Source organism: Panulirus ornatus, chromosome 1 (genome assembly GCF_036320965.1).
Source record: "Panulirus ornatus isolate Po-2019 chromosome 1, ASM3632096v1, whole genome shotgun sequence".
NCBI classification, from domain to species: Eukaryota; Metazoa; Arthropoda; class Malacostraca; order Decapoda; family Palinuridae; genus Panulirus; species Panulirus ornatus.
This window is the reverse complement of record NC_092224.1, coordinates 76,964,787-76,986,149: the sequence shown is the minus strand read 5'-3', so window position 1 is coordinate 76,986,149 and position 21,363 is coordinate 76,964,787. Positions and strand designations below refer to the sequence as shown.

The 21,363-nt window shown below is 45.6% G+C and overlaps 1 long non-coding RNA gene across 1 annotated transcript in view; it reads left to right on the top strand.

Moving 5' to 3' along the window:
• LOC139752710 (uncharacterized) overlaps positions 1 to 21,363 on the top strand; it is a 130,862-nt gene that overhangs the window by 85,951 nt on the left and 23,548 nt on the right. The window contains exon 2 of the long non-coding RNA XR_011713568.1: positions 14,186 to 14,258. This is a non-coding gene — a long non-coding RNA (uncharacterized lncRNA). The remainder of the gene's footprint in view (positions 1 to 14,185; positions 14,259 to 21,363) is intronic.

The following is a 21,363-nucleotide window of genomic DNA, read 5'->3' as shown; positions in this document are numbered from 1 at the left end:
GTGCTAGAACCCTTCTGACGAGGCCACGTCTTGCACCGGACCAAAAGGCACGGTGGGTCAGTGACTTGATACAGTGACATGGTGCAGTGATGTGCTTTTCTTGTGATCCAGCGACGATACCTGTGAAACAGTGATGTATTTCAGTGACGTTATCCAGTGCCGTGATGCAGCGATGTCATGAATACTGCAGTGACACGATACAATGCAGTGACATGGATTACGGCACTACTGTAGCGGTGCACTGAAACAACACAAGGACTTGATGCAGCGAAGTGGTCCAGTAAGACGATACAGTAATGTGCAACAGTAACACTGTACCGTAACATGATACGTTGATGGGGTGCAATTCAATGGCACAGTAGCAGGATACAACACCGGGATACAGGATAGAAATACAGGTCGTTGATCACACACCTGCACACCAGGCGAGTCCTGGCTCGTACATCTGCACACCACACGGGTCCAAAATCGCACACCAGGCGAGTCCTGGCTCACACACCTGCACACCAGGCGAGTCCTAGCTCACACACCTGCACGCCAGGCGTGTTCTGGCTCACACACCTGTGCAAGAGGAGATTCCTGACTCGCACACCTGGCTCACACACTTACACAATACCGTACCACGTTGCTGTACCAGTTCTACATGGTACAGAGCCACGTCTACTGAGTATAAGATCGCTACGTATATCACTGTACCTGTTTCTCTCTCTCTCTCTCCACTAAGAAACCACTTCATCCTCTAAGTAACAAGTTTATATATATATATATATATATATATATATATATATATATATATATATATATATATATATATATATAAATCGTCGCTGAGTCAAACAGATGACTGGTCTATTTCCTGACGTTATAATGTTGCTAATGTTATCTAAGATGATGAATGAACCTCATACGGTGTTGGACACGAGGGAGTTGATGGGAAATGTCGGTCGGGGTGCGATAAGGGCTCTTAAAAAGATGGCAATGTGAAGTGGCAGACTCGACAATGCCTCTCAGAATCAATGACTCTTTTGAGATGAAAATGTAAGGTCGAGATGGCTGATGCACTGCTGCAGGAGGTCAGAGAATCTGCGTCTTTGAGGTCGATGCCATGCAAATATGGCACAATGGCAGGAGGAGGAGTAATGGAGAGAGAGCTGTCCAGGGGAGGAAGCTGATTGAATTCTTAGGGAGGATCATGAAAGGGAGATGGGTGACCGTTAGAGAGAGAGAGGGTGGGATTGGTGACCATGAGAGAGAGAGAGAGAGAGAGAGTTCTGACGGCCCTAACCTGCGGATGTGTGGAAGGTGAACACGGAACAGATCACACATGTCTGGGGTTCCGGCTGTTGGGGAGTGCTGGTGGTGGTGGTGGTCGTGTCACCACAAGGGATGAACTCAAGTGACAGAAGTGTAGAGGACACGTGAGATATGGGAGGGAGGCAGGATGCACTGTGGGTTAAGTGACATGGGTGGACGTGGTTTGGGAGGAGGTCATGTGGAGGAGGACGCGCGGCAATAAGCTGGTTACCGAAGATTTATAGGAGGGAGGAAGAGGGAAAGAGGATGGGAGGGTCAGCTTCCTGGGAGGGGAAGATCAGGGAATACGTCAGGGAAAGGACCCATGAAGGTGTGTGTGTGTGTGTGTGTGTGTGTGTGTGTGTGTGTGTGTGTGTGTGTGTGTGTGGGTTGTGGGGTTGGAACTTGCTGAGGAGCTGCGTCTTGGTGGGGCGGACTGAGAACCTCTACATCCATGGCCACCACACACACACACACACACACCTTCATCACTGTTGTACGTCACTTCCTCCGTCACTGCACCACGTTACTGCGACACATGGCTGCACCACAGCACAGGAACGCATCAGTACACAACGTCACTGTACTATATCACTGTCATGTCTCACTTTAGCATGTCACTGTGCCATATTCTATTACATCATTGTACTACGTTTTACAGCATCGCTGCACCACATCACTGTACCACATCACTGTACCACGTCTCTATACCACATCACTGTACCACGTCACTGCACCACATCTCTGTACCACGTCACTACACCACATCACTGTACCACGTCACTACACCACATCACTGTAACACGTCACTACACCACATCACTGTACCACGTCACTACACCACATCACTGTACCACGTCACTGCACCACATCACTGTGCCACCACTGCACCACATCACTGTGCCACCACTGCACCACATCACTGTACCACGTCACTGCACCACATCATTGTATCACGTCACTACACTACATCCCTGTACCACGTCACTACACTACATCCCTGTACCACGTCACTGCACCACATCACTGTACCACGTCACTGCACCACTTCACTGTATCACGTCACTACACCACATCACTGTACCACTTCACTGCACCACATCACTGTACCACGTCACTGCACCACATCACTGTACCACATCACTGTGCCATACCACTTCTTCCAGTCTCTCCCAGGAGGTGGTGGTGTCGGTCGTCTGGGGGGACCTGGTGGTGACCGCTGGATAGAACTCCACACAAAAGGAAAAGTTTGGAGGGGAAAAAGATAGCGGGGATAAATAACAGTGATGAGAAGAGGAGGGTGAAGGAGAGGCGGCGTTTGGGAGAGGTAAGGGAATGGGAGAGTGGTAAGGAAGATGTGGAGTGGAGGAGAGTGAGGGAGTGGAAAGAGGGGTGCATGAGAGTTAAGGGAAAGATTAAGGAGTGAGAGATATGAAGGAATGGGACGGAGGTGAGAAAGTGGATGGAATGTGCGAAGGATATGAAAACTGGGAGACGGGGTAAGAGGTGGCAATATCTTGGGGATAAGATTTAGAAACGGGGAAGAAAATAAAAAAGAAAGTGAGGTTCAGGGACGAAAGAGGATTTTGCGAGGAATTAAAATCTGAAAGAATGAAGGAAAAGTGAAAGACGAGTGAGAGAAGGGAGAACTGTAGAGAGAGAGAGAGAGAGAGAGAGAGAGAGAGAGAGAGAGAGAGAGAGAGAGAGAGAGAGAGAGAGAGAGAGAGAGAGAGAGAGATATTAATATCGGCTGACTCAGAATGGGAAAATAGGGACCTAATTAAGTTCAAAGTAAAAATTAGATTTTTACTTAATTTTCTGTCTAAATCCTACTCATTTCCTCCCATGATATTTCAAGACACGACCATTTTAGCCCAGTAATTACACAGGCATATTATGCATAACCATATCCTCCACTTTATCTTAAAAGCCTCGCATAATTAATTGTATAAAATCTGCTCACAGCTGTTGGTGCTGTATAGGTGGCGCTGTTATACCTCTGTTTACATATGCCATATGTGGGAAGGTCATGTTGACCCCAGGATGGAGCACTGCCTCCCATATCTGAGGTAGATCTTCCAACTTTATTTTGGTGAGATTGAAGTCAATATCCGTCAGCTTTATCAAGCGTCCTTCTGCTACCTCCTCGATCACTCCCCACCCTCCTCCTCGATCACTCCCTACCCTCCTCCTCGATCTCTCCTTACCCTCCTCCTCGATCTCTCCCTACCCTCCTCCTCGATCTCTCCCTACCCTCCTCCTCGATCTCTCCCTACCCTCCTCCTCGATCACTCCCTACCCTCCTCCTCGATCTCTCCCTACCCTCCTCCTCGATCACTCCTTACCCTCCTCCTCGATCACTCCCTACCCTCCTCCACGGTGTTGCATCCCTCCCTCTGTCCTTCAGTCATTCCTCTCCTGAACTGTCTTGTATGCCCTTTTCCCCTCGTATCCCCACCGTGGCATACGAGTCTGCTGCTTCCTATGGTTTCATTGTGGAAACCAGTTACTCGAGCATTGTCCGTTATGATACCTCCTTCCATCCTCGTGCGGCGATGCTGTAGAAGATTTTCTTTCATTCTTCGCCTTATAACCTTTCCACTCTCAGTATTTTCGGGTCTACGAGCACCCGAGGAGAGAAAATGAAGCCCCTTTTAACCTTTTCTTATTCAGTAAGCTCACACATTTTCTTTTCAATCGGACGTGGCTTCGATTAGGGCATACTGTCTTATGTCGGCATTCAGGAGATGAAGATGAATGAAGAGACACATGAAACGAGGAAGGAAAGAAGGAAGGAAGAAGCTCAGATAGAGATATGAGACAGAGACAGAGCAGAGGGTAAGACGACGAAAAGGAGGACAAAGCGAAATCAGGCTGAGGAAAAGGAGGGAAGAAGTTAGGAAGTGTGAAGGAGAGGGGTAGGGAGAGCGGAGGAGAAGGAAGGATTAGCGGGAGAGGAGGATGTAAGGAAGAAGAGGAATATGGGTGAAGGAGAGGAGGAGGATGAGGTAATAACAGAGGGAGAGCAAGACACATCAGGGAGGAGAATTGCGTTCCATACGTACACAAGGAGGAAGATGACCCTGGTAATGGAAGGTGATGGTCGGCAGTGACCCTGATCATGCAAGGTGATAGTCGGCAGTGACCCCGATAATGGAAGGTGATGGGCGGCAGAGATCTTGGTAATGGAAGGTGGTGGTCGGCATTGACCCTGATAATGGAAGGTGATGGACGGCAGAGATCCCGATAATGGAAGGTGATGGCTGGGAAAGACTCCGATAATGAAATATAATGCTGACAAGAGAGAAATAATCAACAGGTGTAGAGGCTGTCTAGCCACAGCACCAATCACTACGGCTGTTAGTCTGTTTAACGACAGCCAGCGAACCAGCCAGCTACCCCACCCACTGTGTTGAGAGGCTGTCTGGTGGTGGTGGGTAACAGCCAACACAGCCATCGGTCTGTGTAGTCACAGCCAACCAGTACAGCTGCCCAAGTTGATCTCTCCTGACGTAGAGAAACTGGGATCCATCGTCAGCTGTCCTCCGGAACAAACTTTAATGGGTTTCCTCGGTGCTGGAGTGGAAAATTCTCTTTGTTACGCCAGGAAGGCGGACAAGGGCGGAAGTAACCGGGAGGAGGGTCGTAATGTTGAAGACTTAAGATTCCGCTCGCCAGATATCGCTAATGCTCTCGCCCTTAAAGGTGCTTCTCTCCCGCTCCTTCCCTCCTCTCCCTCAACACATCGACAGCGCACGGCGATGTATAGAGGCAGCGCCTTCACCCATAGCTCCAACGACAGACGATCGCGGTAACGTAGCTATCAGTGGCACTTTGAGGATGTGCCTTTTGAAGATGCTGCCATCATTCAGCACTATGGTGCCAGCCCTTGAAGAAAGTGCCATCGTCGAACAGTTTTACGGACGTGTCCCCCCCAAAAAAAGATACTACTATCGTTTACCATCACATGGACTGCCTGGGAGACACTACCATCACTCAGCATTAGAGATAGTACAACCATCACAGGGACCGACCTAAACATACTGTTATCATTAAGCACTGCAGGAGCCGCCCTAAAAGTACCTTCATAATTTAGGATTATAGGAGCTTTTCTAAGTATACTTTCATCATTCAGCACTGCAGGAGCCGATCTAAGGATGCTGCCATCATTCAACACTATGGGAGTCGACCTGATCATACTGCAGTCATTCAGCACAACAGGATCCTCCTCCTGAAGTTACTGTTCAACACTATGAGAGTCGACCTGACGGTACCGCCATCATTCGTCGGTGTGCGATCACTGAGTCTTGTGTGAAGTGGAGATTATATCTTCTGTAAAGAGCAGCTCACAAACCTCAATCCTTCAGTCGTTTAAAGGCTTGACCCTCAACCGTGGTTGCTGGCAGCATTCATGCGACCCCCACAGGCGTCTTAGAAAATAATGATTACCGTTGAATGATAACTAGATCATCCGTTGATAGGAATAAAGAATATGATAGCCAGATGACGTGTGAGGAACTTTTGGGGACAATACAAATGTCCGGCGGTGTCACTGGTGTAGTGGTTAGCGTTACTGACCAGGATTCAGCAAGGCCCAGCCCAGGGTCGGACCAGCATGGGTTCGAATCCTGAACGTGGCAGTCTGCCTACACTCAACGCAGGTGTTCATCCTCCCCTCAGGTCTGGTCGATGAAATGGTGTCTTGCTTGATTGTGTGTGTGTGTGTGTGTGTGTGTGCGCGCGCATACATACACATGAGTGAAGACATGGTGCATATACACAAGGTTAAGCGAGGCAACACGAGTGTACAGCTCTCTCCGCCAAGATGCTAATAGTAATCACTGAGAGGGTGAAAGCAAGTTCAGGCGTGAATGACGACCCTTAGGAGAGTGTTGGTGTCGTGTAGGAGACCAGAGAACCCTTGTGACATGCTGGGAACACATCAAGGGGTTGTTAAATACAGAAAGAAATGACACTCACCAGGCGTGAGGCAAGACGTGTGGCAGACCCTCAGTGGCGAATGTGTGGAACTCATTAGACTTGAGGGAGATGCTGAGCGAGCGCAGAACCTGTGAGATGGGGGCAGTGAGAGAGTCCACGAGACTCGACAACGAGGTAAGTCAGGATTCCTTGTGACAGTTCCTGCTGGGTCCACTCGAGTTCAGATCCCATGGAACAGTCTGGTTAGGGTGCAAATGGAGAGAAGGTTACTCCTGGAAGGAAGAAAGTCAGATGAAGTCCAGGCTGTAAAGAAAAAATACTTGAGACAGACGAGCGTTGAGGGAGGCGAAAGGGAAATTCTTCACAGAGTCCAGGCGAGCGCGTCTGTACGCACACTTCGCCTTCAATGATCAGGACGATTTGATTATCCCTCTACCAAGATTAGGTTTCTGCCTTAAGGCAAAAAGGAAGGGTGATAAGACAGAGGATGAATTATATAGTAGAATGGATGGGAAGCCGAGGAAGGAAGAAGAGAATAAAAGCGAAAACGACGATTGAGAGATTAAGAGGAGGCATAGATTGTACGATGGCAGGACAGGAAGAGAGGAACAGAATAAGGAACAAATAGAAAATACACAGGAAAATAGTTGACAGTGTGGAAACATGGCCCACCAAGTAAATCAAAAGGAAATGTGAAAGAAAGTATGATTATAAGATAATGTTAGGAACTGAATATTTACCAGTGGTTCAGGAAAAAACATATCCGGAGGATTAAAAACCACTAACTCTCATGAGAAGTTCCGGACCACTTAGGAGGCTCCACCAGTCAGGAGGAGGAGCTACCGAAGATTGAGGTGGCTTTGCTATTCAGGAGGAGGAGGTAAGGAAGATCCAACTTGTTCCAGGTCTAAGAATAAGGAGCACAGAAAGACTGAAGAGGGCAGACTACAGTCTCCAGAAAAGTTTGGGAGCTTAGGATTTAAGGGGAATGACTTCAGGCTTAACTCACTGGAAAGAAATAGCTTTCAAGAACACTGCCTTGGATTAGACACTCATAACAGCAAAATTGAGAAAATCAAGAGGATCAGACAAGGTTCAAATAGAGTGATGGAGGATAGAGAAAGCTGGATTCCAGGTAGAAGGAATTTGAGATGGACTCAGAAGCCTCCTCTTCGACTGGAAAGTGAATGAAAGACCTATCCAGACATGAGAGAAAACACTCGTAATCCCAAAATGAATAGTCGAAGAGCATTAGACCCGACTGCTCATGGTTGTGGGGAAAGGAAAGGGAGAGGAGAGTACGGGAAAGAGAAGATAGGAATGCGAGAGAATTAAGTGTGATAGGAGATTAGGAGGGAAGGATGAGAGGGCTTGGAAAAGGGATCAGAAGGAATTGAAAGGGAGATGGGCGAGGAGAGGTATGAATTTAGCGGGAAGGGGAGAGGATGAGAGTGAAGGAGTGAGATCTTCCTTGCAATGTGGAGCAGACGTGAGGACTCGTTCCTCTGTCTGGGTGAGTGCTACATGCCTTTATGTATACATGTGTGTAAACTTATGTATGTGAATATGACGGTGCCATAGTTCTCTCTTCCATGACAGATTAGTCTTCTTCTTCTCTTTACCTTCACCCCGGGAGACACATCTTGATAATGCTGTAACTTTTCTTCGTGCAATCCAAAAAGGCACTTTTCTTTGAACATAAGCAAGGCATATGGACCAGATGGCATTTATCCTCGTGTCCTGACTGAGTGTGATTGTAAGCTTGCTTATGTGCTTGCTCGTCTATTCGCCTTCTGCTTAAGAACTATTTCTTTTTTCTTTGGAAACAGGAGGTGGCAATTCATATCAAAGAAAGGTAACTCTTCTAACCTTTCCCAGTTATTGTTCTGTTACTTTGAATTCTGCTATTTCCCAAATCTGTGAGTCTTTCATCAACTCTCCCATATCCCCAGACGTTTTTGGATTTCTCGCACATCTCTCTGATCTTCAGCATGGCTTCAGACAATACCCAACACTTGATATCATCTAGTCATTCTCAGAGAAAATTTGGATAATCCCGTTGTAACCCTTGACAACTCAAAAGCTTTTGGCAGGATATAGCATTGGAGTCTTATCTCCGAGCTCCCTTCATTTGGGTCTCTTCTCTCAATTTGAATTCTCTGTCTGTCCGATCTGTGTTCGTTGCTGATAGACCAGCTTAATCTCTCTCTCTCTCTCTCTCTCTCTCTCTCTCTCTCTCTCTCTCTCTCTCTATCTATCTATCTATCTATCTGTCTGTCCATCTCTATCTCTCTATCTCTTCTGCTATCAACAGCGGTGTCCCTCAAGGTTCTGTTCTGTAACCTACACACTTTCCTTTTTTTTTTTTTTCAATCGATGATTTCATATCTTCATCAGACGCTCATACGCTGAGAGGCCAACACTGCATTCATCCACTTTCTTCAGTTCTGCTCCGTCCTTTCTCACTCGATCTGCATCTTGTCTCATCACAACTTTTTTCTATTTATTTCAGACTTAGGATTCCACAGTCGGGCGGACATAGCCTGTTCAAGTTTAATGCCTCTAGAACCCAGTTTCTGCTCATCTCTCTTTCTACAATCCCTCCCAAGTTTCCTTCCTCTATTTATGGATCTGTAGCTCCGCTACTCAACATAATAAACATGCTCGATATCACAGTAACATCCAGTCTATTCTGAAAGTTTTGCAATAAACAAATATCCATGTTTTCATTTGAGGAACTAGGCATCGTGTTCAGATGCCATATATCTTCTTTCTTCCTAGTAGTTGTTCCGATTATACAAAGGATTTATTCGTCCACATAGAAAGTACTGTTCTCACATCCATAGAGGGTCTAGCTCTACATATTTACTGCACAAAAGTCGAGTCCAAAACAATCCAACTTCTCAACTCTGCCAATCTGACCTCGAAACATCATCCACTTGCCTAACGTTGTAGTGTTAATTCACTTTTCCTCTCTTATAGCTATCGCTTTAGTTTCTGCTCCCGAGAGGTGACTGCTTGTGTCTCCCCTCATTTAGCTAGACCAAGTTGAAATTCTGCAAGCCACAGCATCACATGGCTACTGCATGGCCGTTGACAACTCAAGGTTGGGCCACTGTGAGGTGGTCTGTTTCTTTCCCAACACCGCGTAGCTTTTGAACTCTTCACTCCCTCATGTCTTCTTTAAAACCTAAAACTTCTCCTTTTTAGAAGGAAGATTTTGCACACCCTCAAAACTTTTTGAAATATTTGTCCTCTTCTTACTCTTGCCTTTTGTCCTTTTCATAGTTAAGACCTGTAGCTTCGATATGTAAAACTCAATTCTCGTTACACACAAATAGTAATCTCCAACGCGCGCACACACACACAGTGGAGCAGGGGAGAGGGAACGTTGAAACAGAGGTACACAGTAAATTGAGTGAAGCTGTAGGGAGAATAATACTCCTCGTTAGAGAATCAACAATCTGGAAGATTTATTTGGTCTGGTGAATGGAAAGGTCAGAAAAGTACAGAGCATAGAGGATCAGCGCTTGTTAGCAAAGAGGGAGTTATAGAGAAAGTCAGAGGCGAGGAGATTGGCAAGTCAACGGTGAAGGACGTAGCCGGATGGAGGGTGGCACGAAGGATAAAGAAAATGATAAAACAGGTGGTATAAAACAGATGGTTGATATAGATAAATCACTGATGGACTTTGGAATGGAAGGATCATGTTCAAGAAAAATGAAAAATTGTCAAGAGAGAAGAAATGCTGATCAATAATGTACTAGAGGATATAGAAATGCCGGACGCACTTTTCTCTAACAAAAGAATTGATGGATATAAGTAAATTACAAGGGATAGGCCAGTTCTGACTGCAGTCAACTAGCCGCCAAGAGCTACTACCTAGGCAAGCTATGAAACTTGAAAACTATTTGGAATCCAGAAGCGTGTTCATCAGACCAAGGGATGAGAGTCTCTCTCTCTCTCTCTCTCTCTCTCTCTCTCTCTCTCTCTCTCTCTCTCTCTCTCTCTCTCTCTCTCTCTCTCGTCTCTCATGTCTGAAGAATTCAGTCGAGAGGTGAACAAAAAAATGGGAGTCGTCGAATGAAGGAAGTGGACGGAGCAGCGCCGCCACTACTGCAGTGAGGTCAGGAACGTAAAGTGATAGAAATGCCTGACAGAGAGTAATGCATACATATGCTGGTGGACGAGTTCATGGTAGACGACAACTGGAGTTCAAGGATCGAATTAAGGAAAGTGCACCTGATAATGATGGAACTGTGGAGATAAAACTGAACAGAGATGTGACCTGTTCTGTCATGAGTGATACGTAGGAGGAAGGAGGGAAGGTGAAGACAAGAAGAGGAGAAGGAGGACCACCGTCCCTCTCGATGACAGACAGTCTTAAGTTTCGGGAAACACTAGAAGATGGTCCGTTCAAACAGACCATAATGGAAAATATAACGGTAGGGAAAGAAGTGCTTTGTGATACTAATGATATATAATCCATCAGAGTAAAGAACCAGAAGAAATATGCAGTGATAACAGTGAAAGAATGATTGGGATGGTATATGAAGCAGTAAATTCACGTACAGATCGGCTGAGTTACAATGGATGCTCATAGTGACAGAGTCACGGACAGACAAGAATGTATACTAAAGAAGATCCTACAGAATGAGAGAGACTGATACGCTGTCACTGCTAGATACTTTCACCCACACAGCAGCATGGAAATTGAGTGTACCACATACAATAAACAGGTGGAAGAAAGTGATCATGTAATACAAAGATCAAAAGCAAAAGACCACTGGGTGCTTTCGAGGCAGCTTATGATAGTGGAAGATAACAGAAACTCCCAGATTAGTGTGGTAAAAGTTAGATCATTCAAAGAGAATAACTTGCAAACTGTCAATGTGACTAAGGAGGCGCAAATAATTTAAGTCGTGGACTTGAAGCGAAAAGTTTCAGTTTGATTATGTGGTAAATGAGGATGAGAAAAACAAACAAGACCAGACTCAAAGAGGAGCAATAAGCTACACAAACCTTAACAATTCCTGTGGTAAAATAAACTGGAAAATGGAGTTCAGTATCCAGGGACCCAGGTCAATGTGGTGGAAGGCTTTATGAAATTTACAGTCGAGTAGGAACATGGGTGCCTTTATCCTCTACTAGAGAGGGAAGGTAGATAAAGAGGGAGGAGTGGGAGATAAAAGATGTCAAAAAAGGGACAGCTTTGCTCTGTGCTGTAATGAAGATATAGGTGGCCCTCCAACGAGCAGGTACTCGTAAAGTGTAACATATCAAGAAATAGGTATAAAAGTCTAACGGGATGAGAAAATGGCAACAGAAAAGCTAAAAACGATGTACACAGAGCAGGAAATAATCCAAAACTTTTCCATAAATTCATCAGGATTAAGTTGATGGTTGAGGAACAGCTATTCAGGCTAAGGGACTGAGGATAGAGGCTGAGCAACAAATGATGTGAGGATGACCAGAGACCTGAATGACAACGTCGAAAGCGTTTACATAGTTGCATAATAACTTTTTAGTTTTCTACGAGAGAATGAGCTCTGCTTTAGACAGAAGAAAAGGCTGGATGGATTGTCTGCAGCTGGACTGCCAACAAGCTCTTGACACAATACCACATAGGAGGAGGCTTGTAGTAAATGAAGATCTTCAGGCAACAATCAGGGAGAGACTTCTAGGTGGATTTAGAAAAAGAAAAAAGTGGAGGGCACATATATCACATGTCAGGGGAGCCATCTCATAATGGGTTCGATACCTTTCAAATGCCACAGGGTTCCGTTCTAGGATCATTACTCCTCTTGATCTATGGGAATGACTTGCCTGCATATGTCTGCTGTTGATGCTAAAGCCGTGAGGGAGGTAAAAAGTGCTTAGGAGCATTACAGCACCATACACGGGGACCCAGACAGACTCCAAAGCTATTCTGATGCATTGTTGAATGAAGTCCAACCCGGGTTAATGTAGTGAGATGATGATGGGTCACTGCGAAAGAAGAAGTCCTCGAAATGAACATCGTCTGGCAGGAAATAAGCTGCAGTATGTGTCTGGAATAGTTAAGGAGACAAACTGGCAAATATTGGAATAGCGTTCAAGTTCATAGATGCAGAAATATCTAGCAAGCTGTTCACGTCCTACATAGAGCCAAAACAAGAACATACTCCTCAAGTTTGGTGATATAAAGAAGCAAGAATAGTTGATAAAGTCCAGAGGAGCGCAACAAGGATGATACAAGAATTAAGAAAGCTGAAGACTTGAGGCATTAGATTTGCTCTCAGTGGAAAACAGAGGAGGTGGGACGTAACATGATATTAAGCAACTTGTGCAAAGAGATATACGAAAGTATTATCTTAGGAATACATCGAGTTAGGAGACTGTGAATTTGGACAACATACAAAAAGTTTAAAAAGTTGTATGATAGTAGAGAAAGTTCAAGAGATGGGATAGAAGTGCCTTCCCGTGCAATACAAACAGGTACTTACACACACACACACACACACACACACACACACACACACACAATCAGTTGTTTTCTATGCACCTTCTCTATGCACCCTCCAGAGATCCATGTCCTGGTGGGGTACCAGCCCAACAAAATCAACATTTCTGACGAAGTTGTCCTTGTCACCCTGTTGTTCTTGTTGTCGATGGTGGTGGATGTGGCAGCGAGTCTCTTAAGGAGATGGTAGAGACAGTGGTAAGGGAGAGAGAGATATGCCACGCAGGTTCTTGCCGCGCAGCGTGTCTCTCTTAAGAGATGCTAGGGACAGTGGTAAAGGGCGGACGGGCGGGGATGTATATCTCTGAGGTCCCGTGGCATGGTATCTCTCGAGAGATACTGGCAGCGGTGATAATGGAGAGATATATACCAGGGAGACGCAGAAGGATAGAGAGAAATTCAGGCGGCCCTTCAGCACGGACTATAATTCATTTATCGTCCCCTTACCCTGACCGCTGCCCACCCCTCGCTTGCTCTGTGTCTTGTGGGTCTATCAACTTGTTTTCTTCAGCGTCGAATTTCATCCGTTTTCTTGAGTCTGTTATACACGTATGTTTTCTTGAATGTGTTTTATCCATATTTTTTTTTTTTTTTCTTCAGCATTGAGTTCTATCCTAGTGTTTCTTGGTTGCATAATTCTGTTTACAAATGTTCTTTTCAGCGTCTTGTTTTGACCATGTATTGTGTGTGTGTGTGTGTGTGTGTGTGTGTGTGTGTGTGTGTGTGTGTGTGTTTTATCCACTTTTTTTTAAAGTCATGTGTTTTACTGACTATGGTGTTCTAATCGATGCATTTTCTCAATTGTTGATCTTTTATCATGTGATTTTCTTCGTGTTTTCACGTGATTATTGTTTTTCTTTTATGTCATATTGTAATTACGTCTTGTGTCATTCGTGTGTTCAGCTGTGTTTGTATTGATTGTTTTATACTTCCATTTTGTTTTGTCTGTATTTTATCCGTAGAATTTATTTTTTTTTGTCCTGCTTCATCTATATGTTGCTTTTATTTGTTGTGTTTCATCCGTGTTTTTCACTTCGCCTCGTGTTTCAACCTAGTGTGTCTGTGCGTTGTGTTCCTCCTCTCTGTATTTTTGTTTTCCGTGTTTTCATTGTGTTTAGCTGTGTCTTGATGTGTTCATGTGTTTTCTTCATTTTTATCTGTGCGTTTATGTACATATATTCTCTTTACCACGGGTTTTCCTCTGGTCTTGTGCTTTATTCGTGTGTTCTTTTGTGTGTTTTGCGTTTCATCTATGTTTTCCAGTGAGCCATCTGTTTAATGTGTGTGTTTTCTTGTATGTTCCGTATTTCATTTGTGTTTCTTGAGTGTGCTGTGTTCTATCCATTTTTCTTTGTGTGTTTTGTGTTTTGATGCAAGTGTTTTCTTGCATCTTTTGACCTGTGCATTTATTGTCTACTGTCTCTCGTTACATGAGTCTCCCCCTCATAGGACCTGATGCGACCCACACTGAGAAACGCGCGTACTACACGAGTCTCCCCTGCCGGAGCCGAGCGCGAGAGATGTAAGTGTACTCGCACATTACCCCATTACCTCCTGCCAGGTCCAGATGTAGCAACATGTATTCAGGGGTTAGTGTCGCCCTCGGTGGCGTGGCAAGATATGACATGAGCTAAGTAATTCATGGTTTCATTAGCTCCCTCATCACCTCAGCGACGGCCGCTGTGTATTTCCCAGTTGAAGCATGTCTCCCACTGCCACAGGACGGCACTAGCATTAGTTAGAGTCACAGTAAACATTACACTGGGAGTTTGTGAGGGCTGGTAAAGAGAGTGGGAGGTTTGATGATGAATCCCACGTAATCAACTCGACCTTCTGTTGATGATGGTCGCTACAGGTGCTGGATGAGAGTCTGGGTTGATCTTATGTAATAGATTCAAGTCTTAGATCAGGAGTTGGTTAACTCGTTGGCCTTGCTTTCCTTCATGTCTCATGAGGACTGTTGTGAAATGTATTAATACAGGGGAGGAGAAAAGAGAATCTCTAATTACTTTCATAAAGCACATTCAAGCTACAAGAATTATCAGTCGTACAGTCTGGTGTTGGAGATATTAAAAGATGTGCATAATGAGCAAACAAGGACATGCTCTCTTGAGATTTTACGAAAGAGGAAGTCGGCAAGTCCAGGTTGGTGGGGAATTTCTTGGTACGGTGGGCTTGGGGCGACCTGGATATCACATTTTAAAATACACTTTCCAGTAATGGACAGAAAAATTCCTGGACTCGACACAGGGTGAAGAAAATGCTGACTCGACCTTCCCTCAGTCTTCAGGGTGGAAAGATTTGTAAAGTCACTGACAGTTCGCATCAAGAAAAATGTGGGACAAACCATGACAGCTGTTCTAGTGTGAACCAGTGTGGTGGTGAGGGTGTTGGAGAGGAGGTGGGTGACCAGTGTGGTGGTGGTGAGGGTGTTGGAGAGGAGGTGGGTGACCAGTGTGGTGGTGGTGAGGGTGTTGGAGAGGAGGTGGGTGACCAGTGTGGTGGTGGTGAGGGTGTTGGAGAGGAGGTGGGTGACCAGTGTGGTGGTGGTGGTGGTGTTGCAAGGCAGGTGGGTGGGGCGTGAAGCAGATATTAATCCGTCTTTGATGTTAGCCTAGAGTTCCTGCCGCTTGTGGCTAAACGTCTGCATGAAGATACACACACACACACACACACACACACACACACACACACACACACACACACACACACACACACACACACACACACAGAGTAGAAAAAAAGTTCAAGGCAACACAAGAGGAACTGTGAAGAAATTTAGTGGAAGGAATTATGGGAAGGGGAGGGAAGTTCTCTGTCTCCTCTTACGGATGAAACATGATCAGGAGGGACATGATGACCACATATAGGTCACTAGGAGGTCATGGCGATGCTAACGTAGAGGTGTTCTTGAAAAGCAGAGGAGAATCCAGGACAGGAGAGCGTCTCTGGAAGTTTGGCGAAAAAAAGGTGTAAGGAAGGACGTGAGGAGGAATTTCTAAGGCAACAGAGTTGAGGAGGAGTGGGACATGTTAAAGTGTGTGGAGGAGGTGAAGGAAAACATAATTGGAGAGTTCATCAAGTTACGGTTTGGCCCTCGCTGGTGTGGAAGTATTTCCTTCAGGACAATCCACACTGGAAGTCAGTAGCCGCCTTGCCTCCGGCGGGAAGACCCGTATGATAAAGAATTTCAACGGGATGAGGAGTCTGGCCACATGAGTGCAGAACTCCTTGCCTCATATGTACATATGGGGTAATGACACGACGCCAGGAGAGCCATCAGGATGTGCAGCACGTTCCTCCGTCCTCTTTATGGACCCATAAAATTGCGGAATCTCTTTCTTAAAGTGGTGGCCACGGCGGATCCAACTGGTCCGGAGGTAATAATGAAGAGAAAATGGAGAGAACGAGAGCATGGAGAGAGGGTGGTTTCCCGGGGTATATCAAGTATTGTCTTTCATAGAGGAAAAAGCATATTTTCCACACTCATGTTTGACCTAATTTTTCAAGGCGAAGTTGGATGACTTCTACATGACACGCCTCTTCGTTTGACTCGGTCAGGCTTGCCTCCTCCTGTCTTTTGCTAAACCATAAGATTAAGACGTTTGTGTAACATCTGCTTATCTTATAGTCTCCTGGTCATCTGTGTGGTGCAATGATATCTTGTACACTTTCTACGTTTTTCAAATATGAGTTTTAACCATCTTGTCCATTCCTGTTCTTGCATATTGTGCTTATCATAGGAGACAAGATCTTCTATAGTTACATTGATCTGTAATCTCTCTCCACTCCAGTTGGTATGATTCGGTCACCCGCGTCCTTCACATTGTCATTCGTGCTCCAGCCAACCTGACCATTACGTGTGTCACGTCTGGCGTAACGGTGCCAGACGACGCTCATGGCAGGACGCTGGGCAAGGGAAGGGTAAACATCCGGCACTGCAGAATGTAGGGACGGAGAGTGGTACCCATTTTATTGGTTAACCTGCAGGTCAAGTCTTTGTCTTTCTGTTGTTTTCCCGTCTTGAAAACTCGTTAGTACTGAGCAATTTAGCTTTAACACTATAGCTTGCTTCAGTATTCCATTTGGAGGAAGTTACTCACTGTTTAATGTTCCTCTCGCTATGTGTCCTCCAGGCCACGCCTCATGTCGCTTCAACTCGAAACGAAATACGGAACCACCAACACGACTTTCTCAACAGTAACCACATGACCCAGTGGGAGGTAGAAAGTCGAATAGTTTGAGTGTGATGTGAAGGAACGCTGCCGCCATTGTCACCTTCATGCATAAACCGAGACTCGCTTTCATCCGTGAACGAAGAGATGCACATCCGCTCTTGATCCAAGAAGTTCACCTTCACTCATGATCCAAGAGACTCGCCTTCGTGCATGATCCAAGATGATCACCGTCACACCACACTGTGCTCACCGAGATTTGCCGTCTCCCACGAGCTACCAGACTCACGCGATCATGATCCAGAAAGTCCACTTTCACTCACTGATCCAAGAGGGTCATCTTCACCCACAGTGGTGCCATATTCACAACCAACCCACTTGTCCAACCTCCCCGTGAAGTTGGTCTATAGACAAGTACCTGGTGTAAACTGGGGTTGTATGTATCAATGTACACATCAGGTTAAGACATGGCGTATATACCAGGCTAAGACATAGTGTATATGCCAGATGAAGACATGGTATATATACCAAGTTAAGAGCACTGGGTAACAGGAGTGTGCCACTCTCCTTCGGTACTTCGGTAACACACATATATAATAATCACATAGTAATCAAACACACACAACTACGACCGGCAAAGACCTTACCTTTCTGGTAATTGCTGATAGAAACAGTTTGAGAATCTGAATAGATGAGGGACATGAGAAGTGAGGAAGATAATCTGGCTTGCTGGTTGGCACATCAGCTGGTAGAACTGACTCTGATTAGTGGTACGTCTTATCCACTCCTTGTCACACTGATGTCGAGCATTCCTTTTGAATAACCTCTTTATTCGCCTCACCTTATTCATCCACACTATCTTCTCTTTGCATATTCTTTACAGGAAAAATGTAGGACAAACCATCATTTTGATTTGCTGATTTCTCAACACTAACGAAGACTTTGATTGAGTTTTCTGGTCTTCCTGCTCCCACTGCTGTTCTGATCCCAAAATTGCTGTAGTGGAATGATGTATACCAGACGTACTTCATTCAGAGGCCCCATAACACGTCACTCACCCCCTCCCTTCCCTCCACCTCCTCTTTCTTATACAAAATAGGACTAGAAAGAATATTATGGGAATAGGAAGAACGAAACAGGCTTAGGAAGATGAAGATTCCTTAAATCTTGGCAAAAAATCAAGGCTGTGTGTGTGTGTGTGTGTGTGTGTGTGTGTGTGTGTGTGTGTGTGTGTGTGTGTGTAAGTGTGTGTGTGTTTCAACATGCAGGCTTGAGGGGAAGACGGTGACGGAAAGAGAGAGAAAGACGGAGAACGAGAGAGATAGGGTACTTATTTACCTACAAGTATTTACCACGAGATTTTGCTAAGAAGTAGGATCAGCGCGTAGCGCTCCCCGTAGCATATCATAGAGATGCGTAGAGCTAGTCGTATGAGATCCGTGTTGTTAAGTGTCATGAGTGGGCTGGGGACTGTGTGCCAGCAGCCCACATGTGTGGGTAAGGCAACAATGAAAGACCTGGGCCTGAGGAGTGAAACCGAACAGCCTCTGAAATGCTGGCTTACTTCCCAGATGGCGTTATCACTCCCGTCAACAGACGAGCCAGTACCGGTAATGTACGTCCCTGCTCGATGGGTAACTGCTAAAAAAAAAGAAGAAAGTAACTTCGTTCCATTCCGTTCCAAAGGGAAAACAAATGAAGTTATCCACCATTCCGCTGTTCTGTCTCATTCGCTCGAGTCAACATACATTATTCGAGGACTTTATTCCGTTGTACAGAATGGTTCCTCAGATCTAACAAGGCTTAAGAGTATGATTAGATAAACGTAGTAGTCCCCCCAGCCTCCGTTTTCTCTTATGTACCTTCCAGACATTTTCTGTTGAGTCAATGTCAGCGGAGTTTCGCCAGTCTAGCGCCTCCATTACCTCACCCCAACTGGGAGCGTCAGCTGCGGCCTTATTATCCGTTGAGTATCGTCTTCGTATTCGTCAGTGAGCATCGCTAGAGACTCAGATGACGAGTGTCTTCAGTGCTCCAGCGATTGCGTGTCTCACTGGTGTTCAACGTTCACAGCCTCCAAGTTTGTAACCCGATGAATCTCCACACTGTCTCACCCGCTGAATCTCCTCAGTGTCTCACCCGCTGGATCTGTTTAGGGTCTCACCCGCTGAGTGTCTGCACTGCTTCACCCGCTAAGTGCCTTCAGTGTCCCATTCGTTGAGTGTCTGCGTTGTCTCACTCGCTGAGTACTTCCACTGTATTTACTCGCTCAAAAACTAAATTCGCTTATCTTCTGAGAGTTTCCAATACTATTTGTAGTCTTCAGAGTGACATCTGAAGTCCCTAATGTGACATCTGAAGTCTTCAGTGTGACATCTGAAGGTTCCGGTGACTCTACTGATGAGAGCTTGCGTTGCTGCGTACGTCTGGGGCCTCATTAGCGAGAGTGCAGACTCGCCGAGGTTCGGGAGCCACAATGCGCACGTCATATCAGCGATACCGTCCCTCTACACTGCCACAATGCACACGTCTGTAGCGCCTCCCACCTTCACTGCTACTGACATCAAACTGCCAGTAGCGGCAGGAGTGACTCCTGGTATGGAGACTTCCACTCCATTGTTGAGGCAGAGCTGGTTCAGTGTTACCAAATTGTTAGCGGAAGCGTCATACTCTAGCGATACTTATACTCTTCTTTCGTTTTTATTGTCTTATTCAACCCAGTTTTCGTTCCTTTTGTTAATTCACAAGAAATAAGGCTTCTTTTACTTAAAGGAAATTCATATTTGCATATAATCTGAGTTGCAACGTCTGTAATACGTCGGACCCCATGAAAATGTATGATGTATAAAAAAAATGATTAAGAATCATAGATTCCAGTACTATCACTGATGGTTGTACGGCGCTGCAGAAAGGGAATCGGGCGCCCCAGTCTTTTGAAGTGTGGTTATGTCCATGTGTGTATACTATGTGCATGTACGGTATTGTGCCGTGATGGTCTACTCTCATGTACTCTGCTAAGCAGAAGTGAGCAGTGAGTGGTCTGTGACACAGAGGTGATACTGTGATCTTGTTTCATGATCATGATATAACCTGCTGTTGTCATCATCCCTCACTTGTCCATCTCCATCACTCGCTATTCACATCCTACTGCTAATTGGTTCCATGGCAATTGCCTCGCAAATGTGTGTTCTCATGAAGCAGCTAAACCCGATGGTAATTGATGAGGGAGCCGGCGAGCGAGCGATCAAGAGAGAGAGAGAGAGAGAGAGAGAGAGAGAGAGAGAGAGAGAGAGAGAGAGAGAGAGACGGGGAGGAAGTGAGAGAGAACGATAAAGCAGATAGATTAATGGACGGACAGGCATGCAGGAGAAATATGAGGAGAAAATCATGGAGTAGTTGATGGAGACATTGTGAGGAAGGAGCCAGAGAGAGAGAGAGAGAGAGAGAGAGAGAGAGAGAGAGAGAGAGAGAGAGAGAGAGAGAGAGAGATTACTTGGTGAAGGGGCTGAGGTCCTGCATCAACTCTGACCCAGGTAATGATGATTAACCCTCCTCGTTCTCTCCATAAATGATCCTCCCGCTTCAGCACCTAACACAGTTCACTCTTAACGGTGATGAATTTTCGGAATACACCTCTGCTCTCATCCCCTCCTCTCCTCAGTCTAATACCTATTCTCTTTCTCGTACTGAACACGTCTCTTCTCTTCATTTGGACCTGCGCAGTGCCTCGGAATAGTGTAGTAGTAACGTGGTTAGATTTAATACATTAGTGTTAAAACGTAGTTTCTTTCTATAATTCTTTCTAAATGTCACTCGCTTCCCTCTGCTGGATTTAAGGATGCCACAATTCATTCCAGGCTAAACCTAACCATGTTGGACATATTCACGTCCTCCACTCTAGCCTGGAAACTCCAGTGAATCAGCATTATGGAAATTTTTTTTTTCCATAACCTCGGGGATGTTGTATAAGTGTTGTAATTCATTTTTCTCGTGTTTAATTATTTTTCTTGTGAGGGAGTAATTCTCTATCTACACGAGTCTTAATCTCCCAAGTGTGGAGTACTCCTCACGTATAGGGTGTGGCTCCTCCTCCACCTCTTCATCAGCCACAATGGACTCAAAGGCATTTAGTCTCCTTTGTCATCGTGGCATCACCTCTCTACAACTATCCCTCTCTGTCCATCGTGATGCTGCTTCCCTCTCCTTGTAATACAGGCATGACTTTAGCCGCTGCCCCCGTAGGCTGTGTGCAGATGTTCTTGTCGCCAAGATTTGAACCCATGACGTGCGTCCAGCTGTTGCTTCATGCTTGCTGGATGGCGACCAGCCACATGACGACTGGTTTGGTCACATGGAGATGATGATAGAAGAGAGACTCGCGAAGGCGATGTGTTTGTGTCAGAGGTGGTAGGAGCAAGGGTTGGGTAAGACTAAGAGGGAGATGGAAGGATG